Genomic DNA, 6799 nt, shown 5'->3' with positions numbered 1-6799 from the left:
AAGTAAGCATTTACTACAGCAGGCAGGACAATTGATCCTGCATTGGGATCACCAAACAGCAACCATATCCCAAGAATGCTTCAACTTTACCCAACTCCATTAATCCCACTTGATGACCTAGGGCTACTCACTGCCTCTCAGTCTAACCCAGCGGTTCTCAACCTGTGGGTCCCCAGATGTTGTTGGACTACAACTCCCATCATCCCTGACCACTGGTCATGCTGGCTAGGAATGATGGGAGTTGTAGTCCAACAACATCTGGAGACCCACAGGTTGAGAAACACTGGTCTAACCTAACTCACAGGGTTGTGGCTGTATTTGCATATCCTCCAACATTTACCCAGTGAAAATAGGGATGTCCCATTCCATAATGAGGATGCAGGTGGCGCTGTGGGTTAAACCACAGAGCCTAGGACTTGCCGATCAGAAGGTTGGCAGTTTGAATCCCTGCAATGGGGTGAGCTCCCGTTGTTTGGTCCCAGCTCCTGCCAACCTAGCAGTTCAAAAGTACAAAGTGCAAGTAGATAAATAGGTACCGCTCCAGGGGGAAGGTAAACGGCGTTTCCGTGTGCTGCTCTGGTTCGCCAGAAGCGGCTTAGTCATGCTGGCCACATGACCCGGAAGCTGTCTGCGGACAAACGCCGGCTCCCTCGGCCAATAAAGTGAGATGAGCGCCGCAACCCCAGAGTCGGTCACGACTGGACCTAATGGTCAGAGGTCCCTTTACTTTTACCTATTCCATAATGATAAATTTACTATTTATACCCCACACATCTTAGTGGGTTGCCCCAGCCACTCTGGGCAGCTTCCACCATACATAAAAACATAATGAAACATTAAACATGAAAAAAACCCCACATCTTACCTATACAGGATTGCCTGCAGACAGCTCGGGAGTCGAATAACTCCATACCCCACAACATTTCTCCAGTGAAAATAGAGACATCCTACCATACCCTTCAACATTTCTCCAATGAAAATAGGAATGTCTTAAGGAAAAGAGGGACATTCCGGGATCAAATCAGAAACTGGGACGGCTTCTCTAAATATGGGACGTTCCTGGAAAATAGGGATACTTGGAAGGTCTGTATTTGAAATGAGTGGTTCACGAAATGCTCGTTATGTACCGCTGTTTGAAAATGGAAAAATCTTCAAATAAAGTAATTTAAACAACAATAAAATTGTAATAAAGGTGCATTTTTATTTTTTTTACAAATTTGTGAATTACCGGTACCAGCAGCTGAAAACACACTAGGTTGCATCCGTTTGGTGCCCTCTCTATTGCCAGAAGGCTCTTTGATCCAGGGAAGCCTTCCTTCAGTAGAATAGGATAGTGAGTTCATAGGAGCCAACTCCTATGAACTTCATTCAAAAAGTGCATGTGTGCCACATCTTGTGATCAGTTATGCAGAGCGGAGCTTACTTGCCCCTCCACCCAAATTCTATTCAAGTTGGCCCCCTTGATTCAGTGAGTTCCCCTCTCAATTGCAACCTCCAAACCTGGTCTGGAAGATGGGGCAGCCCTTAAAAGCAGCTTGGGACCTGGCACAGGGACTCCTAAGGGAGGGGGAATCACCAAATGTTGCCTTGGTCTATGCTTTGCCATTGGAAGGCTCTGCTGCCTTCCTTGAGTGGAGGCACACCAGCAGGATACAACCCACAGAATAAAAGAGCAGAGACTCAATGATACATGCACAGCACTAATTGAGCTACCTTTTGGAATGGCACGAGCCAGTTTGTACCTTAAGGTATAGAGAAAATCTTCTGTGTTTGTGTGTGCTTTAAGAGAAAGGTGGAATGGCTGTACAGTGGTACCTTGGGTTAAGTACTTAATTCGTTCCGGAGGTCCTTTCTTAACCTGAAACTGTTCTTAACCTGAAGCACCACTTTAGCTAATGGGGCCTCCTGCTGCCGCCGCACCGCAGGAGCACGATTTCTGTTCTCATCCTGAAGCAAAGTTCTTAACCTGAGGTACTATTTCTGGGTTAGTGGAGTCTGTAACCTGAAGCGTATGTAACCCGAGGTACCACTGTACAGTTGTATCTTGGAAGTCAAACAGAATCTGTTCCGCAAGTCCATTCGACTTCCAAAACGTTTGGAAATCAAAGCGCGACTTCTGATTGGCTGCAGGAAGCTCCTGCAGCCAATTGGAAGCCGCAGAAGCCCCATTGGAAGTTCGGCTTTCAAAAATAGTTTGCAATCCCGAACAGTCACTGGGAGCCAAAACGATTGGGAACTAAGCTGTTTGACTTCCAAGGTATGGCTATACTCATAAACAACAACAGATGGCCAAGCCCTATTGTGTAGCTATACACAACAGCTCTAGAATCACTTGACAGTATGCATTTGAAAGCAGCCATGATAGTGATGTTGATGACTAAGGTATGACGCAACAGCAGAAACTTTTATTTGCTTTGATGGGAGATCTACCTACATTTCAGCTGCAAAATATGACTAAAAGGGAATTGACTGCACTTTGGAATTTAAATTTTACAATGCCTCTTCTCAAATCTATCCTAAATTAGCCCATACGTTCATGGTGCTGAAAGTTTAATTTCCATTCTTCGTACCACAAACTGGTTTGTCAAAATAACTAAGCTTTTGAACTCCACAACCAACCATACATATGTGGGCGGGTTTAAATTCCCCACCTCATGATTAAACGAGGTAAAAATAACAGAGTTCAAAATTAAGTTGAAGACATGAAAGCAGAAATTGAAGTGACCTTGATTACAGTTTGTCTCTGTTGGAAATTTTATTTCAAATCACAACATTGCCTTTGACAATATTTGATTTGGCCAACAAAATTCTATGACCCTCTAAACCCAAGCAAAATGGAGGTGGGTTGAACACCGTGTTAAATATAATAACCTACCCAATTAAACGAGTTTCATGAAGGATAAGAGCATGGAAGGGTATGTATACTTTTCCTTAGAAGAGATGTAATTACCATTTTATTATTTTTATTTTTAAAGCTTCCAGGAAACCTATTCCTGACCTGTCTTGCTTGGTTTGCTACCCTATAAAATCGAATTTCAGAGTCCTCATGCACAGGTGCAAATGCAATTCTTTTTATAAGCTTCCAGTGTTTCCCACAACTGTTCTGAAAGCTCCATTCTTAAACATGTGGTTAGAACAGAAATGAGTATTCATATACCGACCAATTTCCAGTTTCAGAACTTGGATGAGGATTTATAAAAGCTAACAGGCAAGGTTGTTTTTGTTGTCTCAGCTTTGATAGAGAGACCATTTTTACAAAATGTGTGGCTGGGGTGATTTTCTTTAATAATTTACCAAATTACTTGCAGTAAAATGTCTTCACCTGCTCTTTGTTTCCTTAGCATTCACAAAGTCTGGATTTATTTTATATCCTTTCCTCTGGCGGTGTGGCTTCCAGACTTAAATCTCTTGCTGAAGTTATATTTGTGCTCACAGTTTTTATGAAGCATTAAAATTCTGACCTAATTTAACCCAAACAATCTAGCACATTTGCTTTGTTTGGCGCTTTCAGTCTATCCGCTGTCATCCTCGCTTCGCTCTGTCACTTAATCTTCATTTTTTTTCTGGTGGCGGACTCTTTCTGTGGTATTGATTTTTTGCTGTTGTTTATCTGTTCAGCTTCCTAATTTGTCTTCTCTTTATGTAAGACTTTGGGTTCTAGCTAAAGAAAATAAGCTTCGTTAGAAACTAGGCCTATAAGATCCCTGGCCTTTCCTTGGCTTAATTTGAAGCCGTGCTATGAAGCAAGCTCTATTCCAAGAACAGATGACCTCGCGAAGTGAAGCTGTGAACCAGAAGCCCACAGAGGACTTCAGAATTCAGTGGAGGAGAATGAATCAACCGAAACTCTGTCCTTTATTACAAATTTGCACTAGATTGCTCTTCATTGAATTACATGTTTTAAGGACAGGCTAATATAGTATCAAGAGGGAGAGAAAGAAAAGAATTTAACACTCACTTTATCAATTAATTAGCCATGAAAATCTCAGACAAGTTATGGGTAGTAATTATACCCTGGGTGTGAGGCTATGTGGAGGGAAAAAACCCAATATAAAAATAAAAATCAATCACCTTGAAATTAAATGGACATTGTTGCATTTATTCTACTGAATGTCAAGAACATGCATCTTATGGATGGCAACAGTAGTCATTTGTCAATTGGCTGCTTTCAGAATGAGATGTAAACAGGTCAGAGAGAAAGCAGGGCATCAGTGCAGGTTTTTTTAAAGACTGGGTCCACACCCCAGCCCACCAGATTACATGTGAAGTGGCTGATAAATCCCTTGAAGTTCAGCAATTTGTTAAGATCTTGGGAGCTCTGATGCTCCCATGGACATCCCTTTGAGCAGTGACAATGGAGGCAATAGGTCCACACACAAAAAACCCACTGCTTTTGCAGATGTGAAAAGTAATTAAGAGGCTGCCGTAAACTTCGCCTTTATTGATTATTAATAACTTACTGGCCCTTTAAGAGAAGCTAAAAGGAACTTTAAAGGGTAAAGCCGAGTCTCAGGATAGTTGCGTTAGAATGGTGAATGAGTACAGTAATCTATAAAGGTCTCTGCTTAATCTGACAATGTCTCCACAAGAAAAAATTGATGGATAGATTTTGTTGTTGTTTAGTCGTTCAGTCGTGTCCGACTCTTTGTGACCCCATGGACCAGAGCACACCAGGCACTCCTGTCTTCCACTGCCTCCCGCAGTTTGGTCAAACTCATGCTGGTAGCTTTGAGAATACTGTCCAACCATCTCGTCCTCTGTCGTCCCCTTGTGCCCTCAATCTTTCCCAACATCAGAGTCTTTTCCAGGGAGTCTTCTCTTCTCATGAGGTGGCCAAAGTATTGGAGCCTCAGCTTCACAATCTGTCCTTCCAGTGAGCACTCAGGGCTGATTTCCTTAAGAATGGAGAGGTTTGATCTTCTTGCAGTCCATGGGACTCTCAAGAGTCTCCTCCAGCACCATAATTCAAAAGCATCAATTCTTCGGCGATCAGCCTTCTTGATGGTCCAGCTCTCACTTCCATACATCACTACTGGGAAAACCATGGCTTTAACTATACGGACCTTTGTTGGCAAGGTAATGTCTCTGCTTTTTAAGATGCTGTCTAGGTTTGCCATCGCCTTTCTCCCAAGGAGCAGGCATCTTTTAAATTCGTGGCTGCTGTCACCATCTACAGTGATCATGGAGCCCAAGAAAGTAAAATCTCTCACTGCCTCCATTTCTTCCCCTTCTATTTGCCAGGAGGTGATGGGCCCAGTGGCCATAATCTTCGTTTTTTTGATGTTGAGCTTCAGATAGATAGATAGATAGATAGATAGATAGATAGATAGATTTGCATCTCCCTGATTTGGAGGTATACATCTTCTCCCACTATTGAAATGAACAGGGCAGGAAAGGGAAAACCCCTTAAGGAAAAACACTATTTCCCCCCCAGGATAGCTGGATTACAGGGAGGAAAAGACACAAATTGTTTTAAGGGAGGTGGGAAATGTGATTAAAAGCAGAAAGGTGTTATGTGGTTGTGGATTCAGAGTGTAACCCTATGCAGGTTTACTCAGAACTGAGTTCAGTAGCACTTACTTTCAGGTAAATGGCCGAAAAATTGCAGCCTCTGTCATACATAGCTCTCATGTGAAGCCCTATTATACTGCAATCGCAGTGAAACGTTGCACTGTAAGCTGCTGTAGCTCTTGCAGACCAAACAGCTGGATAAAAACGTTAAATCACGTGGGAGAGATTTGAATGAGTTCAGGTTTGAAAGAGAACCTACCTAATTCATGCCTTATGAAAGAATACATAAACTGAAACTCAACAAACCTCTCAGAAGGAACTGCATGGCCTAGCTGGGTAATGTACAGAATACCAAGTTGCAAAGTACTGGAATGAGAGAACGACACAGTTGGTTTGAATGTTTAAGGAAGAAGCTGTAATCTTCAACTAGAAAAAACCAAGCTTATGTTTCGATCAGCAAGTGGCTGTAAATACTTTGCAAAAATTATTCTTTAGCTACATGTTCTGCAAGTAAAAGTTGTTGGATACTTTAACGAGTGTTTGGATGTTGTTTTAATTTCAAGAAAAGAGTTGGTATTGCACATGATTTGGGTTTCTATCTGAAATTTAGCTATTCTGCCAACATAGCATAGGTGAGAGAATAAGCAGATGTGCATCACTGTTTCTTGTAGGAAGGGCAGAACACATAACAGAGAGAGAGAGAGAGAGAGAGAGAGAGAGAGAGAGAGAGAATATGGTAGAAAATCTGTGAAAGTTTTGAAGTGAAAATAAAGTTTCATGAAGAGAAGGCACAAGATTCTGAATGACAGTGAAATTATTTCTCAAGTTGCTTTTTATGTCAAAGAGAGAAAAGAATCCATTATCACAATGAATATACAGCGCTTCCAGGTATTTTTTAAAGAATCATCTCCCATTAGGTTGCTATTATGGAACTTGCCTTCTCCTAATGGTGATGCTGTTGCCCATGAACAACTCACAGGGCAATCACAGGCCATCAGGAGGAGCCTTCTTCCGCCCCAAGTCGCCACAAAATGGTTATCCTAAAGGGCCAGCCCAGCCATGTTAGACATGCCACAGAAGGGCCCCGAATGACAAAGAAGCAGCCTCCTGCTTTATGAGAGAGAGCAAGGGGAAATATTATAAATGACACTTGGTTTCCTTTTGCTTTTCTTCCCCTTTTTGCACATTTCCCTGTAAATGTCACACTGGAGAACTGTACAAGTTGACATGCTGAGCAGGGCTTAAAATGGATCATGCCCTAAAGAATGTCTGTAAGCTGCTAGTTATG

The sequence above is a fragment of the Podarcis bocagei genome (assembly GCF_964188305.1).
Source record: "Podarcis bocagei genome assembly, chromosome: 5".
Lineage (NCBI taxonomy): Eukaryota > Metazoa > Chordata > Lepidosauria > Squamata > Lacertidae > Podarcis > Podarcis bocagei.
This window is presented reverse-complemented; position numbering follows the sequence as displayed.